At 31.9% G+C, this 14,070-nt stretch overlaps 1 protein-coding gene and 1 long non-coding RNA gene across 7 annotated transcripts in view; one reads left to right on the plus strand and one right to left on the minus strand.

Annotated features, from left to right (window-relative positions):
* Positions 1 to 14,070, plus strand: part of LOC144544727 (putative disease resistance protein RGA3) — a 45,385-nt gene that overhangs the window by 9,183 nt on the left and 22,132 nt on the right. For 3 of the 6 annotated variants that reach the window (XM_078293281.1, XM_078293272.1, XM_078293276.1), the window contains exon 5: positions 457 to 704. The gene's annotated coding sequence lies outside the window, so the exon portion shown is untranslated. Of the gene's footprint in view, positions 1 to 456; positions 705 to 1,273; positions 1,436 to 14,070 lie in introns of those variants that run through there. The other 3 variants (XM_078293278.1, XM_078293275.1, XM_078293277.1) reach the window with 3 other exon arrangements.
* The window catches only part of LOC144544736 (uncharacterized), a 37,045-nt gene continuing 25,308 nt past the window's right edge, over positions 2,334 to 14,070 (minus strand). The window contains exon 2 of the long non-coding RNA XR_013508320.1: positions 2,334 to 2,652. This is a non-coding gene — a long non-coding RNA (uncharacterized LOC144544736). The remainder of the gene's footprint in view (positions 2,653 to 14,070) is intronic.

Genomic DNA, 14,070 nt, shown 5'->3' on the forward strand with positions numbered 1-14,070 from the left:
CTTGATAAAAATCAGATTTTGCTTTAAAGACTTAGTTTAATTCAACTTAATCACAATCAAACCAACCTTTGAACAAACAAATTCCTTTTTGCTTTCTTTTACTAAATTAAATTGTTAGGTTAGAGTTAATATTCCAACTTGTCCCTGTGGAGACGATCCCTAAGTACTACTTGACAAGGTTGTACACTTGCAACCGAATTGAGTATCAATTAGGATTTATTACTTGTATTGTAATAATCTACATCAAGATATTATAACAGTCATGATTCAGTAATGCACAAGTTTACTACCACAAAGCATAATACAAAACCTCCAAATTTAAATTTGTCTTATTTTATTTATTTATTTAGTTTTGTTTTTATAACAGTCCATCTAACTTGTTTTTGAAATTTGGATTATGTCCAAATCGACTTGAATACATGAAATCATTCCTATTGATATAAATAAAACTAGCAGTCCAAGCCTCCACGACAAAAACAAAAACAAAAAAAGGAAAACATGTTGGTTGAAGTAGTTGTAATCTTTTTATTATATTTACAAGTATAAGGGTTGTTCTTTTGACAATCTCGTAGCGACTCTTTATATGCTACTTACAAGAAGACACCGTTGAGTTTCACCACCAATTATAATTAAGCACAAGGTCAGGTCAGAGATGATGTGACAGCAAGAAGAAGCTTATTCTTGCCAATACTCTTTTTATTGAGGTAAATTAATTCCTCACCTGGTCTAACGTACTAGCTTAGCTTTATATTAATTAGCATATATCTGATGCATTTTTTATCTAGTTTTATGTTAATTTAATGTGGAGAGACGAGTGTAGCGGGTACATATTCAAATTTCAGTACCTATTGATTTAGCTTACCAATACAAAAATAACCTATGCAAATGATTTAGTTCCATAACAATACAGTACTGAACTGAACTTGGTTTTTGAGTAGCATGTTCTTGTCTGTTTTTATTTGGCCCCCTGTTTCATCTATTATGAAAGAAGTATGAACTATTTCAGTCCAGCTATCTCAAATAGAACCGTATCACAATTATCTGATTCATAACATGGTTTAGTTTTTGTGCATTATTCTGGTTTTATAATTAACCAACTGATAAATGTTCAATACAAAACTGAGAGATATATAGGTGTATCGAAGCACTTAAATGATGATTTTTTCAATAGGTTTATCTAAGCAATATTTTTTGGTTAATTTGAGCATTTTGTGCACATATACAAGTATCAGTACTAAACAGTTGATTTATGTTATTTGTTTGTGCTTTATAGATTTAGCAATCAAAGGTGCCAATGTTGAATTAAATCTGCAAAAGAACATTGTTGATGGTAAAATAATTCATTTGGAAAGGATTATTTGTTCAGGAAGGAAATTCATTCCTTGTTATCAAATAGAACTCATGAATGTTTTTTATTTATTTTTTTATTCTTTTCACTAAACGGATCTGATGTAATTAATATTTCCAAAGAAGTTCTTTTTTATTTTGCATATTACGATGATTATGATTAATTGAACTAAATTGACAGTTTGAATATTGCTTTCTCAAATCAAGCAAAAAGATTAAAAAAAAATGTATTTTCATTTTACTTACAAAGTAGTTGTGTATTAATTTTCGTGCTAAATATCATTCCATGTTTCACCAAATATTGTCAATATATGGACCGTTAAAAAAATTTAATTCACATGATGAATGGTAAAATTTGTATCAATGTTTTTATCATTTTCCATGAGTATAATATGCATAAAATACAAGTTATATTTCAAAAATAATGAATTATTTTTAATGGGTATCAAAACAATATTAAGTTAACTCGTTGTTAATATATTATCATCTTTAAAAATAATGCATCCACACCTCCGAAACATTCAATTCAGACAGATATTTCCAAACATCAATTTGGACAATTGCTAAGAATAATATCATGTAGAGCACTTGGAACAGTAGATTAATTTCATATTTGAACTCCATTATTATTGAATAGGAAACAATTGCAAGTGCCAAAAATACAGCAAGGTGACATAAAAAGTTTCTGAAATGAAATGAGAGGGTTAAAGTATAAATCCACACTTCATATGAAACAAATTTGAACCTTATTTGCTCCTGACAAGCAGTGATAACAAAGAAAGAAAATAAAAAACAGGATGAGAAAATAAAATTGCTGTGAATCTCTGCAGTATCCTGAGAGCATCACTCTTTATGTTTCAAAAAACACCCACACACTTTTTGGATCCGATTTTTTTTTTTGTAATTCATCTTCTTCTTTTTTTCTAAAAGCCCCAGCACTCTTTTTGTTTCCCTTGAATCCTTGATTATTTATAATAATTTCTATGATAAAAAATTATCTCTCTCACACTACCTACAATCACACACTTTGTAAAAACATCATAACATCTCTCTGATGAAATCTAAGTTTAGTGTGTCTCTAACAATAAGAAACAACCACAACATTACTACCAACAACACATCTGACGAGGTGATGCTCTGTTCAACTTCTCTCGGAATCCTTCTTCCTCCTCTTGTTGCTTCAACTAGAAGCAAAGCAAGGGTCCCACCGTCCAGAGCAGGCAAAGGAAGGAGATTGATTGCAGCCAAGTTGAGGTTGATTATTGCTGCAAATTGGAATAAAACTTCAACACTTGATTTTGCTACCTCAGCACCAACAGCTATAATTGCTACTGATCCTGAAACCTTCTCTGGTGATTGGAAAAAAAATGATTAAAAACCGGAGTTAAAAAGAAAAGAAGTAACATAATGTTTTTCTTCCATATTATTACTATGCATAGCACATATTGGTTCATACTATGGATCAATATTTTTGTTTTTAAAAATCAAACAATCAATCTGAACCGTTCAACATGATCTCCATATGAAAATTTACATACAGAATAAATTTTACCATTTTATAATTTTATTTACTATTCTTTTAGATAAGTAGAAAATCACTACTTTTGAATGGTCTAAAATTTATAGATCAAGTGATATAATTCTAAAAAATGTAAAATTTGATCAACAAGTACATTTTCATGTGGAGATTATGTTGAACGGTTCAGATCGACTGTATGAAGTTTGAAAATAGAGATATTGGTCAATAGTACAGAGCAATATGCGCTATGCATAGTACTATAGCCTCACTCGCAAATTAGATACAATATTTAAACATCCCAATATTTCTCACATGTGAGTGTTGATATTACTGTTTTATTGGTTTAATGGAAATATTTATTCAATTAAATGTACAAAAGTTTCCCTTCATCTCTGATGAAAACAATATAAAACCGTTAGATCTGATATATGTTATTTTCTCTCTGTGCTCATAAAAACTTATGACATTTCAATTTTATTTTTATGTGAATCAATAAGTTGGAAAATTAACGTCTAGAAATTATCCATATTAGTACGTTATTTACAAGCTCTTGATGACAACCTAAATAAAATTGAAATGTCATAATTTTTTATACGTGCATACATAAAATGATGTAGATTATATCCAATGGTTTTATGTTGACTTTTAAGTTTGAAATTTTGAATTATTTGTTTAGATAAAATGATGTTGATCATATCCAACATACATAAATAAAACCAGCAATATATTTGTTTAGATGTTGGGTCAGTGAAAATAGTTCATCCTAATTATCAAGAAATTAATTCAGTTTTACTAAACTAAAATTAGTCTTAAAAGTTTGTTGTCTTTCTAAATGACTATAAATGTCAGGTCCAATTTTATATATATCAGATAAGGGGGTCTTTTGCAAATACAGCATTCAATTAAGAACATCAAACCATTGATAAAAGTCACCTGATCAGAAAAGTTCAAAAAGGTGGTAAAAGCTGTTTAAACCCTTAAAAAACGGACCCTATCAGCAAAACAAACTCTTGGTGGTAAAAGCTATTGCCTCTATATTTATTTATTTAATTTATTTATTTATTTATTTTCTTTAATTATTCCTAACAAAAGATACAAAGGAGCAATTCATGTGTAAGAGAGCATCACTAGATACCATAGACAAAGCACTAGATCCTTGTGATGCAAAATTTCATACGAATAATAGAATATAAAATTCATAACATTCAATTAAAAAACTTCAAACCATCGATAAACTTTAACAGTTACCTGGGAAAAGTTCAAAAAGGTCTGTTGAAACCCTTCCAAAACCGATGCTGTCATCAAAACAAACTCTTTGGTGGCAAAAGATGTTGCCTCGGCCAGATTACTTGCTTTCAGCCTTGTAACATGAAAATTAGGCAATAACTGCACCCCAATCTGGCCCGTACCATCCTGACTCAGATCAAGGGTGATTGTCAAGTCAAGCGGGTCAGATGATCCATTTCGTTTCACTTTTACATTGATGGATTTTCGGGGTTGAACGGGCCCCAGCTGAACCTGGTCTGACATCTGGCACCAGTACACCTGGCAGTGGTTCCTAGTTCATAAGATACATTCATTATATTTTTAAAAAACTATAAAGGCCAGGGAATAACAGTCATATTCAATAAAACCAAATCAGTAAGTGACAAGGCTACGATCAAAGTCTCAGGAATTCATCATGTATCAGTTAGATCAGTACTGGTACATTACATTTAGTTATTACTTAATGTAATGTACTAGTACTTAAGCCTCAGGAATAATCATGTGTCTTTACTGGTACATTACATTTAGTTGCTTTGCAACTGGTAATGAAACTTAAAACCAAGTTGCTGAAAACCTAATTAGTTTTTTTTACTTGTTACTTTCTTTAAAAAGAAAAGACCAACAAATGTGGGTCCACTTAATATATCTGATATTAGAAATAGTATAGTTATTATCAGTTATTAACCTTATTTAGCTAGGTACTGTTGACAAAACCATTACCCATACCAGTTACAGATAGCAAACGATAAAATGTATTAGAAAGCACTGCTACACATAAAAAACCACTAAAACAGAAGCTGTTATATTAACCATTCAGGCTTCCATACCAGGACATTATGTACCAGTCTAGTGGTACAGATTTGGACTGGAAAATACCCAGCTATTATACTATTTTCTTTTTCTATTTCACTAAAGGATCAGGTACAATAACTTTCTAGTGGCTCCTTGGTCGTTACGACCTAGGTTTGTGATAGTGTTACCAAGCTTGAATCAAATTCAGGTGGTACGGGCGGGAGAGTACTCAGTAAAGCAGGTCTATTTTGGTCAAATTTTTATTTTCAAATTCAGGTGGTACCCAGAACAGAACCAACCTCAATTTTCAATTTGACCAAAATAGACCTAATTTTGGAATTTAGTTTTGCTTCTAAATCACAAAGTAGCACTTAAATCAGAAAATTCAACTATTGGCACTGATATAGAGCAGCATGTATTAACCAAATTTCATCAAAGTGTACTTATTAGGTAAATATAATGTATCAGTAAGAGATGTTATGCCTGAACCGGGAGACCAGTGGTGAGAGATTGTTTGAAGATCGAAATGCTTGAATTTTTTTTTTTTTTTAATTCTTGGTAGATACTGTCAAGGTTAAATACTTAAAATTCTTGGGATGCTCTTTTGTTCCTTCCTTTATTTTGTTTTGGGTTTAATTGGGCCTGGTTTTTTGGGCCTTGTTTGAAAATTAAGCAATATCACAACTAAACAATATCCACCATACAATCTCAAGTTCTCAATTATATCAGAAAAAATATATATATATATTTACAAAACAGACCATAATTTGTCAAATCCCAAAACTGCATTTTTAAACTATTCATTATTCATTAACACTAATACAGCACCTAAATGATTAAAATTAACAAAACTATTCATCTACTCCAACTGCATCAAGCCAAGTAACAACCTGCTCGATACCAGGTCTCGATCTCGGGTCTGAGTTTCAACACCTACATGCAATTTCTAGTACACTCATAAGTTCTTTCTCATACAACTTTCCCCAAATCAAACTCATTTTACTCCATGGCTCACCGTAGCCCATCTCATATATATATATATATATATATATATATTAAGTATCTTGATGATTTTCATGTAATTAACTTGTGGTTTTCTTTAATTTACTTGAGGTTATTTACCTGTTGGATTGATTTATTATGGGCTTTTTTTTTTTGGCATCGTCACCTAAAATGAATGGAAGACCAAGATCATACATATAAACTAAATAAGATATTACTCTCACATAATTTAGTCATATATCTTATTTTATGGTAAATAAGATATATATCGTGATCTGTACCATGTAAAAATAATATTAAAGAATATAATAAATAAATAAGTAAATATGTTATTATATGGATGGTGAATTTAATTATTGATAATTATGAAGGCTGACTAAATAGTTGTACGTTTAAGTAAAAATAGTAGAACTAGGGTATCATTTAATCTCACCAAGTTCCTTGGCAATCTTAACTCCAAAATATATGAAATTGATTTCAAATGACGATTTCAAGTGGTTGATATTAATCTAACTCACTAATAATGTGTTTATATATTAAATTTATAAGTTTTGGAATTCATTTAGTATATGTCTCTATGTAAAGAAAGTTTATAAGTTAATTTTAATGCGTTCAGTTTTCATACATTTTCTATAAAATTAAAATTGCCCTTGTATCAACCATGATATTTTATGGGTCTTTAAATCCTTAATGAAAATTTTATAATTTTAAATTGATCATAATAACAAGTCAAGTAGTAAAAAAATTAAATTAATAGCATCAACTTCATATTAAACCTTTTTGTTAAAGGGTAGAGTTAAAATGCCTCATCATGCATGCCTTACATTTTTTTTCTCTATTTTCAAATATCAGACAAATCGACCCAAACATATTAAAATAGTAAAAAATATGTAACTATTTAAAAATCACTATTTGTAGAACATCTTAAAATAATAATTTTGTAGCTATTGTAAGAAAATAGTGCAAAATTTTCAAAAAATATGAACTTGGTCTCCAAGCATATTTTAATATGAATTTTATGTTGAATGGTTCATATCGACTGTTTGTACGGTAGATTGATTTCAACTATTTAGATTCATTATTAAAGTCAATTTGATAGGTTTTGAAGTTAAGCTCGCTAAGAGATTTATATCTATAATAATAATACTAGTAGTAAATATTTTGTTGATCACACTAAGTGATTTAAATGTATTTTTTTTTTAAATCTAAAATTCATTATTATTGTTGAGTTACGAACTCTACTCAAAAGTATCGAGTTATTTGAGAACGGTGTCATGACCAATTTATCAATATAAGTGACATTTTTAATAGACATGTATGAACTGTACGTGTCAAATAATTCTTATAAATTTTCTATGGGTATATTTAAACTTTTGCCTAATAATTGTGCTTATCCTTTCTAATGAGTATAATTTTTTTTTTTTTACTCTTTGCTGTTCACCAAAAAAAGATAATAACACAATATCACATATATATGAAATATGGAAAGTAAATATTATGAAATAAGGAAACGAGCTGGAGGCTTTTAATGTTGGCGACAAATTTTTTTTAATTTTGGCACGGAGAGCAATTATAGTAGGGGAATATATATATATATATATAGAGATATAAGTTACGCTACTCTATGGAGTAAAACGCATTGGTGCTTCATATATGGCACTTTCTTTTTATTTTGAAAATCTAAATGACCGATCTGAACCGCTCAACATGATCTCCATATTAAAATGTGCTTGGAGACCAAATTTTACATTTTTTTGAATTTTTTTACTATTTATTAAGCAATTTTGAAAATCGCTGATCCGATGGTCCAGAAATTTTTACTGTTTTTACTGTTCACAGCAAAACAGTAATTTTCAAATTGCTTAATAAATAGTAAAAAAATTCCAAAAAAATATAAAATTTGGTCTCCAAGTACATTTCAATATGAAGATCATATCTAACGGTTCGGATCGGTTATTTGGACTTTCAAAATAAAAATACGGTATGGAATACAAACGCATTTTACTCCATGGAGTAGCGTAGCTCATCTCATATATATATATATGACATATGAAATTTAAGACTTTGTTCATATTTTGTTATTCACTAAGTAATTTAAATATTTTTTCAAAAATATGACATTCATAATTTGTTGTTTTATTATCAACTATACGTACTCAAAGTCTTGAATGGTTTCATAAATTAATTAACAAATTATGAATCGTGTCAATTAATCATTAAAAAAATTTCATTGATCTTTTAACTTCTGCCAATAATTACGCTTGTTCTTTCTAATAAATATTATATACTAACTTTAACAGCCCATTATCAAATTAATACCAAAGAATTTGTGGTGTGGACCAGTATGACATAGGGCTGCAAACGAACCGAACCAAATCGAATTGGGCCTAGTTCGAATTTGAATTCGAAATTATTTCGAACCGAATCTAGTTCGAAATTGAAATAGATTTCGAACCTAAAAGGTCAGTTCGAATTTGGTTCGGTATAATTCGAACTAATTCGATGTGATTCGAAATTAGTTCGAAATTAAGCTGGTCGAGGCGGAGCTGGTCTTCGAGGCGGGAGGAGGCGGATAGAGCTGGTCTAATCGTATGGAGCTGGTCTTCGAGCTGGTCTTCTGGCTGGTGGAGCTGGTCTTCAAGGCGGTTAGGGTTTTGGCGGAGGCGTAGTAGCGAGAGAGCTCCTCATCCTCGCGATGTCTCCACTGGAGAGGAGAGGCAGAGAGAGAGAAGGGTTTAATGAGTGCCTCAAAGCGTGCTGGTAACACTTCAAAAAAATCACTCATACATGAAGTGCTTTAATGAGCGCCTCAAAGCCCGTTGGGATTCAAAATTGGGCCTGGTTCCATAAAATGGCCTTAAAAAAAATTAATTTTGAACTGGGCCAGATTCACGAACCACACGAATCGAATTGGGCCTGGTTCGAATTCGAAATTGAATTAATTTCGAATCGAACTGGTTTGAATTAATTTCGAACCGAATTACTTTCGAATCGAATTTTTTTCGAACTTTTTCTAATCGAACTCGAATCGAATCACGAATCTCGAATTTTTTGTGCACCCCTAGTATGACATATTAACAAAAGATTACAGTGCACAGAATTTGGCGCGAGATCAAATTTTTGGCGCGGAATCAAATGAGTCCACTGGAAAATACAAATAGTACTAACGGAAATTTATTACCATAAATTACTTATCTTCTTCTATTTAAGATTCAGGAGTATCATTGTACTAATATATCACAGAGGCAAATCGATCTCCAATTTCTGCCTCAATTTTACAAACGTAAGTTATTTAGCTTTTTATATTAAGAATTAAAGATTGTTGTAATTCGCATGGGTAAAACTGTTTTGGAAAACAAAACTAAAAATCTCAAAGGCAAACAACACAATTTGTTTTATGTTAGAAGAGTTCTATCATATTTGGTTAATTTTTTTATGGCTTATATTAATGTTTATTACAAAGATTCAATATATATTCACATAGTTTAATTGCAGATTAAAAAAAATGATTGGGGGACCTTTTGCAGTTGCTCACCAAAATTGTAACGGTGCCAACATGTTCGTTGATGAACCAAATCGGCCTTCACATGCTCATCGGCCTAGAGTAAGAGAAGATGAAAAAATTGGTATTCTCTCTCTTATTATATACATTTAGAGTTTTTAATCTATCACATGCAACTGTTTTCTGTCTTATTTTTGCTTGCTATAAAAATTAATAGCATATACACATATCAAGTGACTAATTGATTAACCTCTTTGTTATTACTATTTTTAAAAGCATAAAAATGCAATTTTCTAAACATTTGCTATTTGTATTCACCATTAAAAATAGAAACACATATAGCATCGACCAAAATACTTTTGACACAGAAATAGATGAATTCACAAAAATCTAGAAGAAAAATTATTACCAGAATATATACCTCTTTACTACCGTAACATAAACCTTCTTTATTTTCCAACCAAGTGAATTTTGACGCAACTAATTTTGTCTCAGAGAGAATTTTGCCGCGTGAATTTTTTTTTTTGCAACATATTTGTCCGTTGCCATATCAAATAATTTTGTTGCAAAAAGTATTTTTCGGGCAACAATCTAATTTAGTTGCAAAAAAAATAATTGGTTGCAATATTTAACGTTAATTACAACAAATTATTTTTGTTGCAAAATCCTTAATTTATAGCTACTAATTATTTTACCGTTGCAATAAGTTGTTGCAAATAGTCTATTTTGGTGTAGTGTCTCCTTTCTCATTTGACAAACCCATGATACCAAATCCCTACTTCCTTTTGCCCGGCAAATATCAACGGGTCGACGACCCGTTAACAGCTCCAGTAACACAACCCCAAAACTAAACACGTCACCTTTTAAGGTTGCCATTAATGCTTGACTATACTCAAGTGGTATATATCCCAAAGTACCAACCAAATCGGTTGTCACATGAGTTGCATATGGGTTCATAAACCTAGACAGCCCAAAATCCGCTAGATGTGCCTCAAACCTTTCGTCTAATAAAATGTTACTCGATTTAACATCACGGTGCACTATAGTCGGATCACAAGATTTATGCAAATAGGATAAGCCTCTAGCTGAACCCTGTGCAATTTTGAGTCTAAGTGGCCATTTGAGGTGGGACCCACCGTCAGGTTTCTCATGCAACCAATAGTCAAGGCTAGAGGGTTCAATACCAACAGCTAAGCTGATTGTTACTCCAAGTATACTTCCCTTTATGTTATTACGCTTCCCGCTTTGTTGTAAAATTCCCGGATCAGTTGTACCCAGTTGCATGTGAGTCGAGTTGCAGTTACCAGAAGATGAGTTACATAAATCCGGGTTTCCCTCATAACTCGAGTTCGAAAAACTGAAGAACTGACCATCAGTCGGCACTTTTCCCTCTAAGTGATTATGTGCCAAATTTCGACAAAAATGTAACCTTGCTTAGTGAAGCGGGTATGGACCCATTAAGCTGATTCAAAAGAAAGATCCAAAACCTCTGAGTTCTCCATGTCGGCTAGGGAGTCGGGTCTGTGCCCGATTAACCCATTATGACTCAAATCTAAAACATGAAGCAAGTCACACCTGCCTTTATCCCTTTAACCCGAAATTTTTATTATAGCTTAATAAGAAAAAGAAAAAAAAAAACACTCCTATTCGGATGGAAGTAGAAAATTACCCACGCTGCAGATTGGTTCTGCAGACTCAAATACTGAAGTCCGCACACGCATTCTGCGATCCCAGACTGGAGTTCGCATAATCAATCTACGGTCCCAATTCTTTTTAAAAGAAAATATATTAATAAAAAAACAAAAAAAATTGATTTCTGTACATGTTGATAATAACGTGGATGATTTTTGGAAAGTCACTTCTCTGGTTAGTAGTGGATTGAAAACGGGCCGGACCTGGTGGGTCAAACCCGCGCGGGCGGGGGTTGACACGGGCATGGATTGTTCGGGTCCGCGGGTTGCTCGGTCCGGATAGCACGGGTTTATTTTAAAAAAAATACTTCCCATACCCGGCTCAACCCCCGGGTAGCATCGGTCCGTGAGTTGGTTTGGGCGGGTACGGGTCCGGACCAGACAGGACCCGTTTTTCTTTTCTTTTCCTTTTTCTGTTTTTCTCTTTCTCTATTTTTTTTTCTTTTTAAACCAATAAAATATAAATCGAAATTCATTTGACATGATTGCATATTTGAACTAAATAATTTTTGTTATAATAAAATATAAATAAAAATATGAATTATTTTAAAACAATGTTGTTAAATCAATTACTTTAAAACAATAAAATATAAATCAAAAACGGGTTCGGGTGGGCGGGTTCGGTCCAGGCGGGTTCTGGAGGGCGGGTAGACGGGTTCACAGTCCGGTCCGGACGGATACGGGTTATCCGGGTTTTTTTCCAAAAAAAAGGATCCCGGCCTATTTTAACCCTTACCCGGCCAACCCATCTACCCGTTCCAAACCCGACCACGGATACGATCCGATCAGGTATGGACCATGGGCGGTCCGGTCCGGATCCGACCCGGGCAGATATTTTCGATACACTACTGGTCAGTCTTGGCAAACTTAATATTTTTCAATTCTCTAGATAAATTATATTTTATTGTTCCTTTTGCAAATGATATTTTGATTGTGGAAGTGACCAACAATCCAAAATCATCCATGTTACTACTGACATGCACAGAAACTATTTTTTTATTTTTTATAAATAAATATATTTTTTGGGCCGCAGAACCAATTAATCTGCTATCTGGGTATTTGTCCAAATCCCTCAGAACCGGGATGATTCTTCTTTTTGTTTTATGCTATAAATAAAAATTTTGGCACTTTAACAGCCTTATCTTTTCGATGAAATGCGCACCTTCATCCAGATTAGATAATTACAAGTGAGGATCTTATCCGCCGTATTAAACTTAGAGTAGAACCAGAGTGTTTTTCAGCTCATCTAGTTTTTAGTGAGCTTAGTTTTTGAAATCTATAGAATTGATTTTAAATGAAGAAATCCAACCGTTTAAACTAATCTACCACATCAATGATGCATTTACAAATCAAAGTTATATATTTTAGAGTTAATTTAGTATAAAGTCAAATGACAAAAATAATAAAAAATAAATATAAAAAAATTAACTTATAAATATGCTGCAATTGCAAAGGATCGCAGGATCCCTACAATTCCAATCCTAGTCGTTCATATATTTTCGAGATTCGTGCACAAAAAGTAACTTTTTTTTATATTTCTACATTATAATAAATGAATGGTTGGCATTGAAATTGCAGGATCCTCTTTAGAATGGCACCAGATTTGCTTCCCTAGTTCTACTGCTCTCAAGTCTTCTTCGTTCTACGTATAGTACAGACAGGTCCAGTCAACTATAAACCATAATTGACGAAACATTAATTAACGAAGAGTCCCTACAATTGGAATTTTTTTTATAAACAATAATTATAAAAAGGATTTTTACCAAACCAACATAAATACTTCTTTTTTTATAAAAACCATAAGGACCGAAATGTTACTTCGGTCTTGAAATTTTTTTTTTTTTTTTTTTGAGACCGAAATAGCAATTCGGTCTCAGATATGTTTACAATTTTTCAACGTATCTTTTTCTCGAAATCTGTGAAAACAACTTGGACCAAAAATTCATTTCGGTTCTTATGGTTTTTGTAAAAAAAAAATAATCATGTTGATTTGGTAAAAATCATTTTTCTAATTATGTTTATAAAAAATATTCCTATAATTATGGCTAACAAGGACAAATGTTATAACTTTATATAAACGCACATGCTACTGTCAATCAGCAAGGACAAATATTACATATAGGTCTATATATTATTCATTTATTGCAAACACATATTAATTATTAGATGATAGATCAAATATGTTAAAGTGTATCTAGATTCCGTACTATATTTCATTCTGAGAGCAGTCTCATATTATATATGCTTCAAGGTTATTAGTGATATCTTATTGTGATGTATTAGTTTTGAAACGCTCAAATGCAATTTTTCAAATTTTGCATAAGTTCTCATATTATATTTATTTATGGTTCCTATAAATCTCACTGTAGATATCTATAGGGCGCAGAAAGTTGCACAAGAGTTGCGGTGTATTTAAATGTTCCAGGATTTAGTGCTCTTGTTTGAAAACATATGGAGAGGGCATCAAACTTGAGACATTTCTTTCTCTCTGTTATTCCTTACGGTTCGTTTCTGATGGACTTACGGTTTCATAATCGGTCTGTCGAGATAGTTTATTTATTGTGGGAACGTTTAACTCCCAACAGACGCAAGCCTCCACCGTTAATTACATCAGCGGGATCTCCCAAGTCATTTGTTGAATACCTCATCATTCCGAGCTAAAGAGGGGCTCATGTATTGATTTTGATCATATTAGTTGGTTCTCACTAATATATGTGTGTGTGTGTGATGATGCATATGCAGTGCGAGACCGCGAGGAGCACAATATTTATGATATGCAGATGTATATTAACTTGTTTACTTATTTATTTGAGATTTCACAAAGAGAATTTGGCATAGTTTAGAGACTTTGCGGTCTATATCTAGTTTCAGGACATTGCGGTCCTATTTGGATTTAGGACTTGAAAACATGGATTTAGTTTAAAGACTTTGTAGTCATATTTAGACATGAA

The sequence above is a fragment of the Carex rostrata genome, chromosome 27, assembly GCF_964058835.1.
Source record: "Carex rostrata chromosome 27, lpCarRost1.2, whole genome shotgun sequence".
Classification (NCBI taxonomy): domain Eukaryota; kingdom Viridiplantae; phylum Streptophyta; class Magnoliopsida; order Poales; family Cyperaceae; genus Carex; species Carex rostrata.